General features: G+C 40.5%; 1 protein-coding gene across 3 annotated transcripts in view; it reads left to right on the top strand.

The window, feature by feature from the left end:
* The window catches only part of LOC120536983 (protein phosphatase 1 regulatory subunit 29-like), a 573722-nt gene that overhangs the window by 142878 nt on the left and 413423 nt on the right, over positions 1–17421 (top strand). For 2 of the 3 annotated variants that reach the window (XR_005635244.1, XM_039765570.1), the window contains exon 2: positions 2237–2597. The gene's annotated coding sequence lies outside the window, so the exon portion shown is untranslated. Of the gene's footprint in view, positions 1–721; positions 790–2236; positions 2598–17421 lie in introns of those variants that run through there. The other variant, XM_039765572.1, reaches the window with a different exon arrangement.

The raw sequence follows: 17421 nt of genomic DNA, 5'->3' as shown, positions 1-17421 counted from the left end.
CAAGGCATTAGTAAACAGCACCACCTTGTGGATCAGCAGGCAATTACCACCACCAGAGCCTGTAAGCTGTCCCCAAGGTGCCCATCTGTGACAGTATCTATATACAGTACTACCACATTGCTTTGAATATAAGATTCATATGTTTCCAAACTGTGCTTTAAATTTGAGGTATTTCATCATTACACCTCAAAAGTCTTAAAGTCATCCTTTCCGCAGGAAGAACTATTGAATATAAACCCAAACACAAACAATATGAGAAAACCGAAATTCCCCAAATGCTCTGAATTTAACCTTCTAAAGCTAAACAAATACGAGACATTTGTTTGAAAGGAAATATATTTCTCACAAGTAGGCTTGTCAATAGAAAATGATTACACAAAAGGAATAATATTCTAATTAAAAAAATTGTTTTTAAAACATTACTCATCAAATATAGAAGAAGGATCTCAACACAATGTTCTCTGGGAAAACATTGAAACAAATAATGAAATTGCACCCACTTTCAATTTGAGGCTAAATCTCATGAATCATTCCTTTTGGAATAAGCAAAGAAAACTGAACGAAACTGCATGGTGTTCAGTTGTATTTCTATCTATTTTTTGTTCCTTTTAATCACTGGTATTACAGTACTTTTTTAACTAAATTAACATTTTTAGTCCTTAACAAATTGTTTCAAAATATATTGACTTGTAATTTTTGTTTATATTGCTGATTTAGTTTCCCGAAAATCATTTTTTTAAAGTGGAGCACATCTTCAATTTGAGGTCACCTTAAAAGGGAAGCAACATGGTAAATATGTTAGTGTGCAAGCTGACTTTATAGGTGTCTTGCTGACTACGCCGTATTAACTATTTATTATGTGAGTGTGGCATAAAAGCAGAACGTATGTATGTGTGTGTGTGTATATAAAGTGGGCTCACATACCACCCCATTTTGACTATTGCTTATTTCTTATTTTCACCACTGGTTACAGGCCCAATCTTGTAACCCTTCTCTTAGGTAAAGAATATGTGATCACAACATCCATCCATCCATTTTCTAACCCGCTGAATCCGAATACAGGGTCATGGGGGTCTGCTGGAGCCAATCCCAGCCAACACAGGGCACAAGGCAGGAACCAATCCTGGGCAGGGTGCCAACCCACCACAGGACACACACAAACGCACCCACACACCCAGCACACACTAGGGCCAATTTAGAACCGCCAATCCACCTAACCTGCATGTCTTTGGATTGTGGGAGGAAACCGAGCGCCCGGAGGAAACCCACGCAGACACGGGAGAACATGCAAACTCCACGCAGGGAGGACCCGGGAAGCGAACCCGGGTCTCCTAACTGCGAGGCAGCAGCGCTACCACTGTGCCACCGTGCCACCCTGATCACAACATATTTGAACATATTTGCTAACTGTTTGCTTTATTTCTTTAGCTAAACTAATTCATTATTTTCTAGATTTTTTTTGACTACAATATTCTTGGATGGGGCAGATTATAGTATTGGCAATTTCACATTATGTTAGAGATTATACTATTGAAACTTGTAGATCTAATATACCCTTCTGAGATAGGCAATGAATCGATATATTCTTTGTCAAGCGGTTAGATAATATTGCAGATTTTCATTTTTTTGATCCAATCTTTATTTTGTATAGTACTCTAAAAGACTTTTTTTTACGTTTAAACTAAATCAAAAGATGTATCGATTCTTAGTGGCATGTGAAACAAATCGTTGGCAGGGGCAATGTATAAGCAATACTGGTACTGTCACCTGGATAGTAAAGCTAAATGACAGATTCGTTACCCTAAACTGAAGTCATCTTAAACATTATTACCGGTCAGCAGTGTGCATTTTGTAAATCTCTTACAGTATTTTGCAGCAGGAAGCCTCATAAGCCTTGCTTGACCTAAATGATTTTTTTTTTGTTAAACATGCTATAAGTTGGTGAAAACAGTGAAAGAGAGACAGTGTGGGTGAAACTCAAAAAAACGAAAAGCAGGGAGTCAATCTGCGAGGCAAACGTGTGTCGCATTTACAGTACGATGCTGTTGCTCGTAGCAACCACTTTTTCATCCGCTCGTCTCCAGCCCCCCATCACACCATGCTTCTCATTTTCTTCGTCTCATGCCTGTTCAGTCTTGAGTCTGGCGTGCGGTTTATTAGCATCTTATAGCCAGTGAATTCCATTTTGTACACACCATTGGACTTGATTTTCTTTTTTCTTTCTTTGTCTTCTTAGATTCTCTTAGTTGGGAAGAAGCAAAGGACTTTTTCTATCAAACCTGACTGCTGAAGTAACAGAGGAGGGCTTACTGTGTCACCAGGAATCAGCCTCATTCACGAGTAACTTCCAAGAAGAAATGAAAAGGATTTTTTACTTCCCTTGAAGTTGAAAGATTAATGCCACATTTACTTTTAAGAGTGACATGAAAAATTCAACGTGAGACCTGGATTTTTAAACAAGAAAGGAAAAAGAAAGTTAGCGAAAATTTGACAGTAAAAACATTCAAGTTTACACTGAGGGGTATATTTCCTGATGACTCTGCGTTTTCAGATGAAAAGGAGTGATAAGCCTTGCCTGCACAGCTCACAAAAACCAGGTAGGAATTTTTTTGGTTTCTTTTATGAACATTTTCTTCAAAGCTTTGGCTGTACCTTCCATTTATTTGCTATCTGTAGCAAAAGAGCAAAATGTGATTTGCCAACCAAGGTAAACCTGATGAGGGTGACGATTTTAGGTAGAAATACTCTAAGCAGCAGGGGGCACCCTGCAATCCATTCATCCTTCTGTTTATTTTCTAAATCCACTTTATCCAATAAAACAATCCAAAGGGACACTGGCGTGGACCAACAGCACTAAGCTCAGACCATAAAAGGTCCCAGAGTTGAACACACTCATGCCAATTTGCGCCAGAGTCCCTCAGCTGCCAGAACTGTGAAACAGAAAGCTAACTCTCTGGGCAAAAGGTGGCAAACTTAAATATAAAACCAGCCGCTGACCACAAGGTGGAGATGACTTGTGTGGCAAACAAGTAGTGATGTGGTTTGTGGCAAATAAAGTCAAGAGAAAGCTCATCATGTCAAAGTCCAGAAAGTTAGCATATTACAATATCCAAATCATCAGCATTCAGAAGAACAAAATTGGCCTTTTCCAAAATTCCCACCAGACAGTGATTTATGGAAAGTGGTGCTCAAAATTGAGCAATAATAAAAACATTATTTTTTTACCTAGAGGCAATATTTATAAAGTAATATATACAAAACATGTTCTTCAGGAAGGATGCAGAGCAAAATTTCAAAGTAGACTGAATGTCTCCTGTGCGGATGCGTCACTTTAAAATGCAGAGCAGGCTTGCTTAGGAGATTCCTGTTCTTCCAGCCCCACTCACAAATTCACTCAAGGCAAAGCAAGCAGACTTTTAGATTACTGTTGTAAAGAAAAAAGTCTGCTATGGGACATGCGTACAGTATATGTGTGTAAACTTAACTTCTGTGCCTGCACAGGATCGATAGATAAAGATACAGACATGCTGCAGGTAGCATCAGCGATAGACCGACGGACACACTGTAAAGATGTGTGGCTTAAGTCGACCGGCGACTTTGAACTTGAAACAGCTGCAACAGGTTGGCTCCTGCCTTGTGCCTGTAACTGCTGCTAGAGTAGATTCTGTCTTATACTGCCCTAAACTGGATTAAGCAGGTCAGAAAACAGATGGATAGAAAAAGATGGACATGTAAGTACAGATAGACACAAAAAGAACTGAGGTAGAAGGATACAGATAAAGTGTCGAGTGCAATAGGTAGAAGCAGTTCTAGATAAACATATGGACATACTGTAAATATAAAGCGACTGGATTGGGAATAAACATGCAGGATAGAGCAACAGTGACAGGGACAAATATAGGTATACGTGCAATGAATCAACTGAGAGAGATACAGGTCGACATAAATATACTGGAGAACAGACTTGCATGGTAAATGCAGGTCTACATATAATTTAAATAGAGGACAAATAGAGATTCAGATTCTGATCGATATAAAATAAGTAGACATGTGTAAAGAACAGATAAAGAAGAGATAGGTGAAGAACAGACTGCAATAGACAGGTATCAATGACACATTGGCTGACACAAAATAAATAGACGTGTCTATGCAACAGTTACAGATACTGTAGATAAAGGAACAAATGTAAAAAAAACGTAAACAGCCGAGAAACAGAGGCAGAGATACACATGTGGAAATACAGACAAGAGTAGACATAGCAAGGAATACACATAGAGAGGGTTACAGTATACTCTGAAGTAAATTAGATTATACATTTTTGAAAAGGACCTTGAGGTGCACTCACTACACGAAATGCACTGTACAAGTATTATAGATGTAGGTGCAGATAAAGCATATTGTACAGAGAAGACTTTGAGTTGCATTCACTGCGTGAAATGTACTGTATAAATAAATGAATTAAGTATCATTATATTTTATAGATATAGATATGCTACCAGAAGGGTGTGTTCTCAAGCCAATCCCTAAACCTAGAATGAGACAAGTGCCCAGAATAATGAAAGGCGCAGTTTTATGAACCCAAATTCAGATTCACAAAGAGTAAAATATCAAAGAAGGTGTTTACAACAACTAATATAATTAAACGTACTGGGCCTATACATTATAGCTAGAGGATCCTGTCAAGCCAATGAGGTGGTTAAAGCACTTCAAAAATTTCAGATATAATAAAGCACTACTTCCTACCTTCACCACTTTTTTCATCCAACCACTCCAGACTCGCTTCCTCTTTGCCTGGTGAGCCCCTGCCATCACTTTTCTCCAGACTCCAAGTTCACTGGCCAGTGACTTTTTTAAAGATCTTATCCCAGGAGTTTCTGGTGTCATGTTCAATCTCTTCTAAAGCACTTCTGAGCCAGACCTAGCCTGATAAAACTCCACCTCCATGTCACCCCACCAGCCTATTTACTACTAATGGCCTGAGCCACTTGTGCAGCTACAGTACATCTTCCTACTAGCATGTACTAGCTGGGGGACTTGTACCCTGATATCTTTAGCTGCCCCTCTGTCTTTTCCTTATTATGTTGTCCTGTAGTTATTTTTGGTAATTCTTCCAATAATTTATAAACCTGGTATCCGTGCCAGAACATCTTACAAGTGGCATTCTATCCAGAAGGGCACATGAGACGTTATAATCTTGGACCTGACTTGACTTGACAAACTTTGCAATAAGTAAATATAAAGTTTATGTGTTTGTGCAAAGTCTAATTCTGATGTTTGTACATACTGTATGCCACTTAAAGGTGCTATATTAAAATATGTGTTATTATTATAGATAGATAGAAGTGTGACATATCAGATTTGACCGCATTAAATGGATTAAATAAATGAATATTATTATTGTCATTACATATAGTATACAGTAAATACACACACACACACATATATATATATATATATAAAATATACAGTGTGTATATGTAATGTAAAATATGTACTGTATATACAGGGTGTCCATAAAGACTATGTGCAATTTAAAATAGTTGTAACTTTGTTAGTATATACGATAGAAAGAATTTAGTAAAAATAATTAGAAAGCTTGATGTATCTAGTTTTTTTTGTCTTTAGAAGTTTTATTTCTGCCATATTTGGGGAACTGAAAATCCATATATGTATATATATATATATATATATATATATATATATATATATATATATATATATATATATATATATATATATATATATATATATATATATATATATATATATATATATATATATATATATATATATATATATATATATATATATATATACATACTGGGGCGGCACGGTGGTGCAGTGGTAGCGCTGCTGCCTCGCAGTTAGGAGACCTGGGTTCGCTTCCCGGGTCCTCCCTGCGTGGAGTTTGCATGTTCTCCCCGTGTCTGCGTGGGTTTCCTCCGGGCGCTCCGGTTTCCTCCCACAATCCAAAGACATGCCGGTTAGGTGGATTGGCGATTCTAAATTGGCCCTAATGTGTGCTTGGTGTGTGGGTGTGTTTGTGTGTGTCCTGCGGTGGGTTGGCACCCTGCCCAGGATTGGTTCCTGCCTTGTGCCCTGTGTTGGCTGGGATTGGCTCCGGCAGACCCCCGTGACCCTGTATTCAGATTCAGCGGGTTAGAAAATGGATGGATGGATATATATACTGCTCAAAAAAATTAAAGGAACACTTTGAAAACACATCAGATCTCAATGGGAAAAAGAAATCCTCCTGGATATCTATACTGATATAGACTGGGTAATGTGTTAGGAACGAACGGATGCCACATCATTTGATGGAAATGAAAATGATCAACCTACAGAGCCCTGAATTCAAAGACGCCCCAAAAATCAGAGTGAAAAAATGATGTGGCAGGCTAGTCCATTTTGCCAAAATGTAATTGCAGCAACTCAAAATTGTACGCAGCACTTTGTATGGCCCCTGTGTTCTTGTATACATGCCTGACAACATCGGTGCATGCTTCTAATGAGATGACAGATGGTGTTGTGGGGGATCTCCTCCCAGATCTGGACCAGGGCATCACTGAGCTCCTGGACAGTCTGAGGTGCAACCTGGTGGCATTGGATGGACCAAAACATAATGTCCCAGAGGTGTTCTATTGGATTTAGGTCAGGAAAGTGTGGTGGCCAGTCAATGGTATCAATTCCTTCATCCTCCAGGAACTGCCTGCATACTCTCACCACATGAGGCCAGGAATTGTCGTGCACCAGGAGCCCCTGTACCAGCATAGGGTCTGACAATGGGTCCAAGGATTTCATCCTGATACCTAATGGCAGCCAAGGTGCCTTTGTCAAGCCTGTAGCGGCCTGTGTGACCCTCCATGGATATGCCTCCCCAGACAATCATTAACCTACCACCAAACTGCTCATGCTGAATGATGTTACAGGCAGCATAATGTTCTCCATGGCTTCTCCAGACCCTTTCACTTCTGTCACGTGCTCAGGGTGAACCTGCTCTCATCTGTAATGCCAATCGAGCTGCATGCTGCTGGGCAGTGAGCTGAGGGCCCATTAGAGGACATGGGGCCCTTGGGTCACCCTCATGAAGTCGTTCTGGTTGTTTGGTCAGAGACATTCACACAAGTGGCCTGCTGGAGGTCATTTTGTAGGGCTCTGGCAGTGCTCATCCTGTTCCTCCTTGCCCAAAGGAGCAGATACTGGTCCTGCTGATGGGTTATGGACCTTCTATGGCCCTCTCCAGCTCTCCTAGAGTAACTGCTTGTCTCCTAGAATCTCCTCCATGCCCTTGAGACTGTGCAGGGAGACACAGCAAACCTTCTGGCAATGACACGTATTGATGTGCCATCCTGGAGAAGTTGGACTACCTGTGCAACCTCTGTAGGGTCCACGTATCGCCTCATGCTACCAGTAGTGACACTGACTGTAGCCAAATGCAAAACTAGTGAAGAAACAGTCAGAAAAGATGAGGAGGGAAAAATGTCAGTGGCCTCCACCTGTTAAACCATTCCTGTTTTGGGGGTCATCTCATTGTTGCCCCTCTAGTGCATCTGTTGTTAATTTCATTAACACCACAGCAGCTGAAACTGATTAACAACCCCCTCTGCTACTTAACTGACCAGATTAATATCCCATAAGTTTCATTGACTTTATGCTATACTCTGATTAAAAAGTGTTCCTTTAATTCTTTTGAGCAGTATATATAGTATGCATATATGTGTATGTGTGTATATATATATGTATATATTGTGAACGCTGGCCCCGGCACAGACAGACGGACATCATATTTTTGCCCAACACACTGTTTATTTACACACTATTTACAAGTTACAAAAGTCTCGTGCACTCACAACCCCAGCGCCCTTGGCACTGAATCCCCCAAAGTCCAGGGCCCACAGTCTCTGTGCCTTTGTCCTGGCCGCCTCCCGTCCTCGCTCTCCAGCTCAGTCCTTCTGCCTCCCGACTTCCACCAATGACTGGAGGGAGGCGGCCCCTTAAATAAGGCTCCCGGATGAGCCCCAGGTGCTTCCGCCATCTGTACCTTGGCCACGCCCCAGCGTGGCGGAAGTGTCGGCTGCCTTCCTGGCAGCTCTCCGGGCGCCACACAAAGTCTTCCCCCCGGCACTTCCTGGTGTGGCGGAAGTGCCGGGCTCCCGGGATAATTAGGCACCGGGGCGCCGCCTGGCGGTGGCCACGGGTCCCTACAGGGCTGGGCTTCAAAGCCCTGTACCGAGGCCCCTGCCTAACCAGGACGGACGCCCCACTCCGTCTGGAGGAGGCACTCGCCCTCCTCCGGTCCTCCAAGGCGTCCCGGCCGGGCTCCGGCCCCAACCGGCAACCTCGCGGGATAAACCGGCATCGGGCGCCGCCTGGCGGTGACCACGGGCCCCTACAGGAAGGGCTTCCATGCCCTCAACCCGTGGCCCCAACAGAACCAGGACGGACGCCCCCTCGCGGTCTGGAGGAGGCACAAGCCCTCCTCACGTCCTCCTGGGCGTCCCGGCCGGGCTCCTGCCCGGGCCGCGGGCCACAATATATATATGTATATATATGTATATATATATATGTATATATATATGTATATGTATATATGTATATATATATATATGTATATATATATATATATATATATATATATATATAGAGTATATGCAGTGCATGTGTGTATGAAATAGTTTCTATATAGCATTTGCCCACTTACCATGTTAAAATTCCAGAAGCGTGAGACCTCAGAAATGAGTGCTCTTAAACTACTGCCTTGTCCAATGAGTTAAATTAAAAAAAGAAAAAAAAAAAGAAAAAAAGCAATTCTAAGTGTACATAGCAAGTAATTGAATTGTGCCTTGGGGCAGGGAAACACAATGGAGTGAAGAGCAGGCACTTACAAGAAACTACTGTATATCAATAGTAGATAATTGCTCCACAAATACAGCCAGTGACTTAACATATTGCTAGAAACTTGAATGTATCTCAAAGCTGTGGCCAAAGAGTGTTTGGAGATTACATCTATAGAGTTATAAGAAGCACATGTCTAGCAAGAGCATTTGTCCTCTATACAATGACTGAAAATGCCTTTGCTGATGCTGAGGAGGTCATCACATGACCTTATAAAAGATGGTTAAAGAGCCTCAAAAATAAGCTGAAAGGAATAAGCAGACTAAATGATCTTCTGACTGTTTAGACCCATAACCCATTCCAAAGCATCAGTGCTTTTCCTACAATATGGTGACCTAGATGTGCTCTCCTTAGATGTCAATAATGACATAACCTGACCTTGCTGAGTAAATCATTGAAGATTTACATGAGAATCAACCAAAAGCAGAGCCAGTTAACAAACTATAAGCATCATTAACTTGAACCACAGGACCTGTATTGGAACCATTGGCAACATCGACAGAAAAAAGGATAATGGCAAAACTGAAGGCCATGATAACTAATACCATCAATATTCTACATAATGCATTTTTCCTGGAGTATGATTAGCTACCATTGGATTCCATCAGGGTGTATGGAAAAGCTCTGGTCTGGTTCTTTCTAGGCTGCAGCCATCATACATAATGCCTCCTTTATTTATGATGGACATAATTGCATAAGGACAATACTTCTTTAAGTAGGCAGTTTGTTAAATGTACATTAGGTACAATGTATATTGCATACAGATTTGTGGGTCTTGCACTTGTTTATTGGATTGCACTGTGTTCTTCAAAGATTTGGCTACGTGAAAGTTATCTTCTTTGTTGCTCCTTACCAGCGATCGATCTATCTATGTAAATACAGATGTATGGTTTCATTCATCCATCCATCATCCAACCCGCTATATCCTAACTACAGGGTCATGGGAGTCTGCTGGAGCCAATCCCAGCCAACACAGGGCACAAGGTAGGAAACAAACCCTGGGCAGGGCATCAGCCTATCACAGGATACACACACACACACACACTAGGGACAATTTAGAATCACCAATGCACCCAACCTGCATGTCTTTGGACTGTGGGAGGAAACCGGAGCACCCGGAGGAAACCCACGCAGACATGGGGAGAACATGCAAACTCGATGCAGGGAGGACCCAAGAAGCGAACCCGGGTCTCCTAACTGCAAGGCAGCAGCACTACCCACTGCGCCACCATGCTGTCCCATGTATGGTTTCATATTTTATAAATTGCCATACAATTATCTTCCTAAATGTGCTATCATTTTTTCATCTTGTCATTGCCACCTCTTTAAAAATTGCATAAATTCCTTTCATACTTTGATGTCATTATCCTGTCCATGGTTGTTTCCTGCCTTGAATCTGATGTTGCTGGGATAGGCTCTGGACACCCATGACAACAAAATTGGATTAAATGTGTTTGACATATACATGGCTGGACAAATTTTGATGTTATTATAAATGCATGATCAGTATTTTTATTGTTCATTGCCAAGCTGCCCAAATGATCGTAAGTTATTCTAAGAGCTGTGCCTCACTGTTGTCTCATTGTCTCCCATGGTATGAGCTCCTGCAATCTCTGCATCAATAGTGAAGCATTCTGTGTTCCAACGTCATGACTTTGTGGTTTAAAAAAAAATCTTCTATTAAACTCCATGCTAATGTGCTACTCCAAATATTGTATTTACTAAACACCTGTAATATAGTTAGATGATCCAGAAATCTTTAGTCATAGCCTTTGATATTGAAGGATGCCCAGAAGAGTCACTTTGCATGGCCTCCATGGCTGCTGCTGATAATAAGGTTTGCCTTCTTCTCCTGTGGTGACACCTAACAAAATCTTTATTTTTACTTTGATTACTTAGTAAGCAAAGTCAATGCATTTTTATATTATTTAACACAATATGTAAGCGTATGTATGTGACTCTTGGGTAGTTTTCTGTAAATCCACGTAGAGTGTTTGCATTCTGAGCTTTTCATCTTTGTAAACTACTGATACGGGGATGGACTTTGAAACAATAGTTTGATGCGCTGTTTTATACTTTATGAGCCACAGGCTCATTCCAACATGGAGTGCTATGAAGCGCCACTGAGGGTCTCTTCTGTCCAGTACTATCAGGCAGTGCTTCCACCCAATGTACACGTTAGGTTTATTTATTTATTGATTGATTGATTTGCTGTATTATATGTCCTGTGAGTCAGTATTCTTGTTTGGTATGTTTCTGGTGCTATAGGCATTTCCCCATGGCATTAATAAAGTTTATCTAATCTAATCTAATATTTCACAAATGAAACTAGTCATAAATATCTGTAGTGGTAAAGTATGTATTCAAAAGAAAAATGTCATATGTAACAGAATAAGTGCTTTCTGTGCTTGACACACAACCAGCCAATGCCGGTACAAAGAGGAACGTGAGTCTGGTCATCAGAAACAAGGACTCTGCAAACACAAGAAATATGTTTTGTCATAGTCCGTGGCTACAGGTGGAACACTGATGGGTAGAAAGTTGGAGAATTAAGAACGTTATTGGCAAGGATACCTTTACAGGCATGCAACTTGGACCCTAGACTAGAGAAACCGTGTGGTTCAAGGGGCCAGTCCAGAAGTGAAGTGTAAGTCTGTCATAAATATCAGGGCTTACCTGAAGCCTGGGGTTTCACATTATTTGTAGCCAGGGGTCCCACCAGATCGGAGACTTACAAGCTCAATGTGTAACACATTTGGTATCCAGACTTCTAGCAAGAAGAGCTGCTACCCATCCAGGTTGCTTTTGCTATTGGCACCTTTAAGAATGGTACGAGCTACAGTATAGAAATATTAATGTTCTCTTCTTCTTCTTTTGGCTACTCCTGTTAGGGGTTGCCACAGTGCATCATCTTTTTCCATATCTTCTTGTCCTTATAATCTTCCTCTGTCACACCCATCACCTTCATGTCCTTTCTCACCACATCCACAAATCTTCTCTATGGCCTTCCTCTTTTCCTCTTGTCTGGCAGCTCTATCCTTATCATCTTTTTCCAATCTACCCAGAATCTCTCCTCTGCACAAGTCCAAACCAACACAATCTCGCCTCTCTGACTTTGTCTCCCAACCGCCCAACCTGAGCTGGTCCTCTTTAACTCTACCACCTCCAGTTCTGTCTCCTGTGTTTGTTGGTCAGTGCCACCATCTCCAACCCATATAACATAGCTGGTCTCACTACCATCCTGTAAACCTTCCCTTTCACTCTTGCTGATACTAGTCTGTCACAAATCACTTCTGACACTCTTCTCCACCCATTCCACCCTGCCTGCACTCTTTTTTTTCACTTCTCTTCCACACTCCCTGTTACTCTGTACTGTTGATCCCAAGTATTTCAACTCATCCACCTTCACAAACTCTACTCTCTGCATCCTCACCATTCCACTGACCTCCCTCTTATTTACACACATGTATTCTGTCTTGGTGGTCCTACTGACATTCATTCCTCTCCTCTCTAGAGCATATCTCCACCTCTCCAGGATCTGCTTAACCTACTCCCTACTCTTGCTACAGATCACAATGTCTTCAGCAAACATCATAGTCCACGGGGACTCCGGTCTAATCTGTTCTGTCAATCTGTCCATCACCACTTATAATGAGTGAAAACATGTTTGAACCTTCTGCCCTGCTTGCTTTCTACCCGATCTTACTTTCTGGAAACTAGAGAGTTTTATGAAAAGGAACAAGTAAAGCCATCAGTGCGGTCGACTCTGGTTTGGTAGAGAAACACAAAGCTGCAAATCAACACTGGGCAGGTGAGTACAAGCATAAGAACTCAATAATTGGGTTGAGGACGATATAATGACACAAGATGAAGGGTCATCCCTTATGAACTCTCTATGACAAAGCAACTGCTCTATTAAAATAGACTGAATTGAATTGTGAGTGTCGGGTTCAGGGGGCACGTGTTTCCACCTCCCGGTCTAAATCCCAAGCCTCGTCATTATCTGTTTAGAGTTTGCACGTTCTTCCACTTTCTGAGTGGGTTTTACTCTGTTTTTTCTTCCATACCCCCAAAGATGTGCTGTATAGGTTACTTGTCAATTCCAAATTGACTCTCTGTGTGTGAGTAGGACATGCTATGGACCTGCTACCTGTCAAGGACTGTTTCCTCCACTCTGTGACCATTTATTGAGTTAAGCAGGTTTACTAAAGACCTCATTGGATTAAAGGTTTATCAATTTTCTAGACATTAGCTTTTTTAAGGACTTCTTCAGCAATATACTTTTTTTTTTTAGAGAGAATGATTCTTTTGCTTGATGTTTCTTTTTTGCTGTTTTCTTTCAAAAAATAGGAAAAAATTGTGATTTGTTCCTCTTTGACACATCTACAGCATAATGACATTGTAGGTAAATGGAATATGATTATTTCCATCAAAACACTACAGTCGACTGTCACTTTTGCGACAAATTATTGTAAAACAAATCTGAAAAGCAACACTTAAAGAAGGTTAGGGGAATCAAATTGTTTTGCAAAGCACACTGGGAAAAATAAAAAGTTGATAATTCACTACCAGCAGGTTCCCTGTTAATACACAGACTTTAGGTGCTATGATTGTGTTCATTGGCAAATTTTTGCATGCCTGTTTAATCTCTCTTTACTACTGGTAAATTCACATTATGGGTTTTTTAGGTTTAAAATTTGACGTTTATTCCAGAAAATGTTTTCAGTTATTAGCTAATATCCCTTTAGTTGCCATTTTGCTTTTCCCATTCATGTCAATGGTCACGGAAATTATGTGGTTGATGTCATCGGTACATCAGATGCGTCACTATGAGAATTTGAGGATATTCAAAGAAACAACTTTCGTATGTGCATTAGTATTAGTTAGGTTTTAACTTTTGCTTTCCATTTTATTTTATTGGTTCTTTGTTTGGGTGTTAGGTTGTGATGAAAGATAAGACTGATTTTTTTCTATTTAAATTCCCTGACGGTCATATGTTTCCTTTCCTGGTTCTCCCTTTAAACGTCTTAGTCATTTCTGTACAAATCCAATATTTGGTGTCTATTCTTTCTCTTTGTTGGTCTGTCCCAATTACCTTCCAGATCATCAGAATTGTGTCAAAGAATTAAGGTGACAATTAATAGATGAATAGCCAGGTGGAGTGTAGACATCCCATGATTTCTCTTCTCTGGCCAAAGTGAAAGAGAAGCATATTTAATAAGAGACTCTATACCACCCTTTTTGTCAGCCAATTTACACTCCATAAGGTTTGATCGAGTTTTAATGTGAACGACTACTTCACTCCATTTTTTATTTACTTTGGTTTTGCAAACGTGATGTTATTCTGTATTTTCCTGGTTCAGGGTACATTGAGAGATATAATGCCTGACTCTGGTGGGCTGTGTCTTGTACTTTTCTTGGTGGGAGAGCACTGCAAATACATGACCAAACCAGCTCAACTGGCCCCTTTCAATTTAGGGAAACAGCGGTTCTTCTCCAAGATCATTCTAGATTTTTGATCAACCAGTGTTATCTCAGCAACCCTGAGCTAGAACTTCATTTCAGCTGTTCCATTTCAGTGTCTACCCATGATCAAATGTGAGGACTGGGATGTACAATAACCACAAATTTAAATTTCAGTCTGAGAACTTAGGACCACTTTCTCACCATGATTAGACACAACATTAGCAATGCACACTGGCGATGCACTAATATGCCTGTAAATTTCACAGTCACTTCTAGTCCCTCTCATGAATAAGACCTTGAGATACTGCACTCAAGTCAACAACTGATCGCAATTATCTATAGAAAACAATCTCCTGTTTTATACATATACAGTCTCACTTTTGGAGATTCTAGTATCCACCCTAACTACATTGCACTGCATTCCAGTACATACTCAAGATCTCTTTTTGGAAAAGTCATCTGACAACAATGGAGATCTCATCCTTAGGTTTCTGGCCTTGATAAAGTAAAGTAAGACTAGGCTATTCCTTGATGTCCTGTCCATGAAAATCATCAACAGCAGAGGAGACCACACTGAATGAATGTGCTTTAATGTCAAATATTTCAAAAGTACTCTCACTATGCATTCACACAGACAGGGCTGGCACTTGACTGTCATCCAAAGGAAAGATCCTTTCACAAAAATGACATTCAGTACTGATTGATCTGGGATTATTATGAGTGGTGAATATGTTTGCAGGTCTTTCCTCCTGGTGGCTTATTAATAAAATATTTCCATCCCAGTGTTCCTGCTATTCAACACATAATTTATTAAAAGCCATTTAGCTGTTTTAAATCTTGTTAGTCTTAAACTGCAGTAATCCCCAGCGTAGATGACTTAATTCTTCCATCGACTGTAAGTAGCAAAATATAAAACATTGGTCACAGACGTTCCCTTGTCTTGGTGATCATGCAAATCTAAGAACACTTTGCATCCCATTAGGGTGGTTTTAGGTTGAAGAGGGTCTTTTGGAACCCTTTTTCCCAGGGTATGAAGCTAGAATGGGCATAAAATAGATTGGTGGTGACCATTAAGGATTTTCAGGTCCTGGTCAGCATGATAGCACAGTGCTATCATACAGCTTCAGGTTTCTAGGTTCAAAAATCCCAACATTTTCAAAATTTTCGCCTCATCAAACTTTCTTGTAGATGACTTTAGAGTCTTCCACATGCATCTTGACAAACTCAGGCCGAGATGTCATTTGTTTTTTAACAGTGGCTTTCTCCCCGCCACTCATCAATAAAGCTGTGATGGGTGAAGAAGCCAGGCAACAGTGATTGTCTGCACTGTCTCTCCAATTTCAGCAATTGTCAGCTGTATCTCCGCCAGAGTTGTCAGATGTTTCTTGATCTGTCTGCTGCTTTTTCTGATTTACTGTCCGTCATTCACATAGTTTTTGTTATAGTTAGTAAATTAGTGAAATTCACAGATAATACTAAATTTGGATCAACAGCAGATACTGAGGAGACAGCAAAACATTTCCCACAAGGCTGTATGGGACATGGAGTTCTTCAACTCAGCCCTGTTGGGTTGGGGGTGCTGCAAGGACCAGGGATCCTTACTTTATGGGGTTTCCGTCTCACCCAGAATTGCTTTCGGACCACATGTGCTGAAGACTGGAAGTTCTCCCGGGTGGGAGATAAAAGGTGCTGGCTGCCTCACAAGGATGAGCCAGAGTTAGGTGGAAGGTGGACAAAGCGTGTGAGAAGGAGTAGAGTAAGCAGTGGAAGAGGGACTGAGAGAAAGAATACAAAGAGTGCATTATACCAGTATTTTATTGTAAATGTGGCTGTGGTGGTGAGAAACACTTAAAAAGAAGAGTTTCCCACAATAAAAGACTCTTTGTGCTTTTAACTTGAAGTGTCCCCTGGTGTCCACACACTTTGCAAAGATCTGTTTTCACTTTTTCTGTTGATCAGTGGCATCAAAGCCAAATTAAATCTACCATGATTCAGTATTGTATGGAAATAAAATGTGAAAATGTCCAAGGCGTGAATATTTTTCACAGGTTCTGTATGAACTGTAATATGTGTATTAATCCTATAGTGTAAGTAGCAGAATTTTGTAAAAGGCATAATGTAAGATCCCCATGTTACAGAGTTTTCTTTCACCATGTAAAGAGGGAGTTTGTATAATATTTCAAGGCAAATGTATAAGTGATGCTCTACCTGCTAAGCTGCATTAACACAACAAATTAAGAAGGTTCCCTGCCAGGCAGTGGCAGCTCCCAGCATCCTCTTCCACGGCTGTTCACTCTTACCACCCACACAATTTCTGAAATGTGTAACATCAAACAGAAAACGAAAATTTATGATTCAAAAAGGAAGAAAAAAAGTTTCATTATTGAGCAGTCAGTCCTCCAGACAACAATAACTTGTCACACACTATAGCCTTTACTTCCAATCTTTTGGCTTACTGCGATAATTTCAGTTACTAAATTAGTATGGAAATGTGGCACTAATTTAAATAATCTTTTCAAAACTGGTGAAATTAAAAAATAACCTTAATAACACTTTATAACAGGTGAAAGCAATTGAGATGGATTTAAACTTTAATGAGATAAAAGAAAAACAAAAAGAAATTCCAAACTTGTTTCTTCCAGTTCTTCACAGCAATTAAATTTCCGAGCATCAGTGTAACCTACATGTGAGATGCCTGTAAATCTTATTGAGCCCACAGGCCCCCTTTAAAATAACAAGCGTGGACGTGAGCACAAAAATGAAAAGAAACTTCAAAGGTGTGTACACAAGAAATGAAGAAACACATACACATCTTTGTTTTATAGTCTAAGATGGGCTTTAAATGATACCAACTCTTCTTATCTGAGAGGGTTATACACCTCAAACCCAATTAACTGCCAACATTAAGACACCATCTGTCCATATCAATAATCGCCCCAGATATTTAGATAAAGCTCATTAAATGAATATTAAAAAAAAACAGTAGTGTTTAGTGCTGCTGCAGCATGGAGCCATCATCCTGGGTTCAAATTCTGTAGCTGAAGATTTTATGCCAGGTAT

This window comes from Polypterus senegalus, chromosome 10 (genome assembly GCF_016835505.1).
Source record: "Polypterus senegalus isolate Bchr_013 chromosome 10, ASM1683550v1, whole genome shotgun sequence".
Classification (NCBI taxonomy): Eukaryota; Metazoa; Chordata; class Cladistia; order Polypteriformes; family Polypteridae; genus Polypterus; species Polypterus senegalus.
The sequence above is the reverse complement of the archived record's forward strand: the minus strand, read 5'-3'. Positions and strand labels throughout refer to the sequence as shown.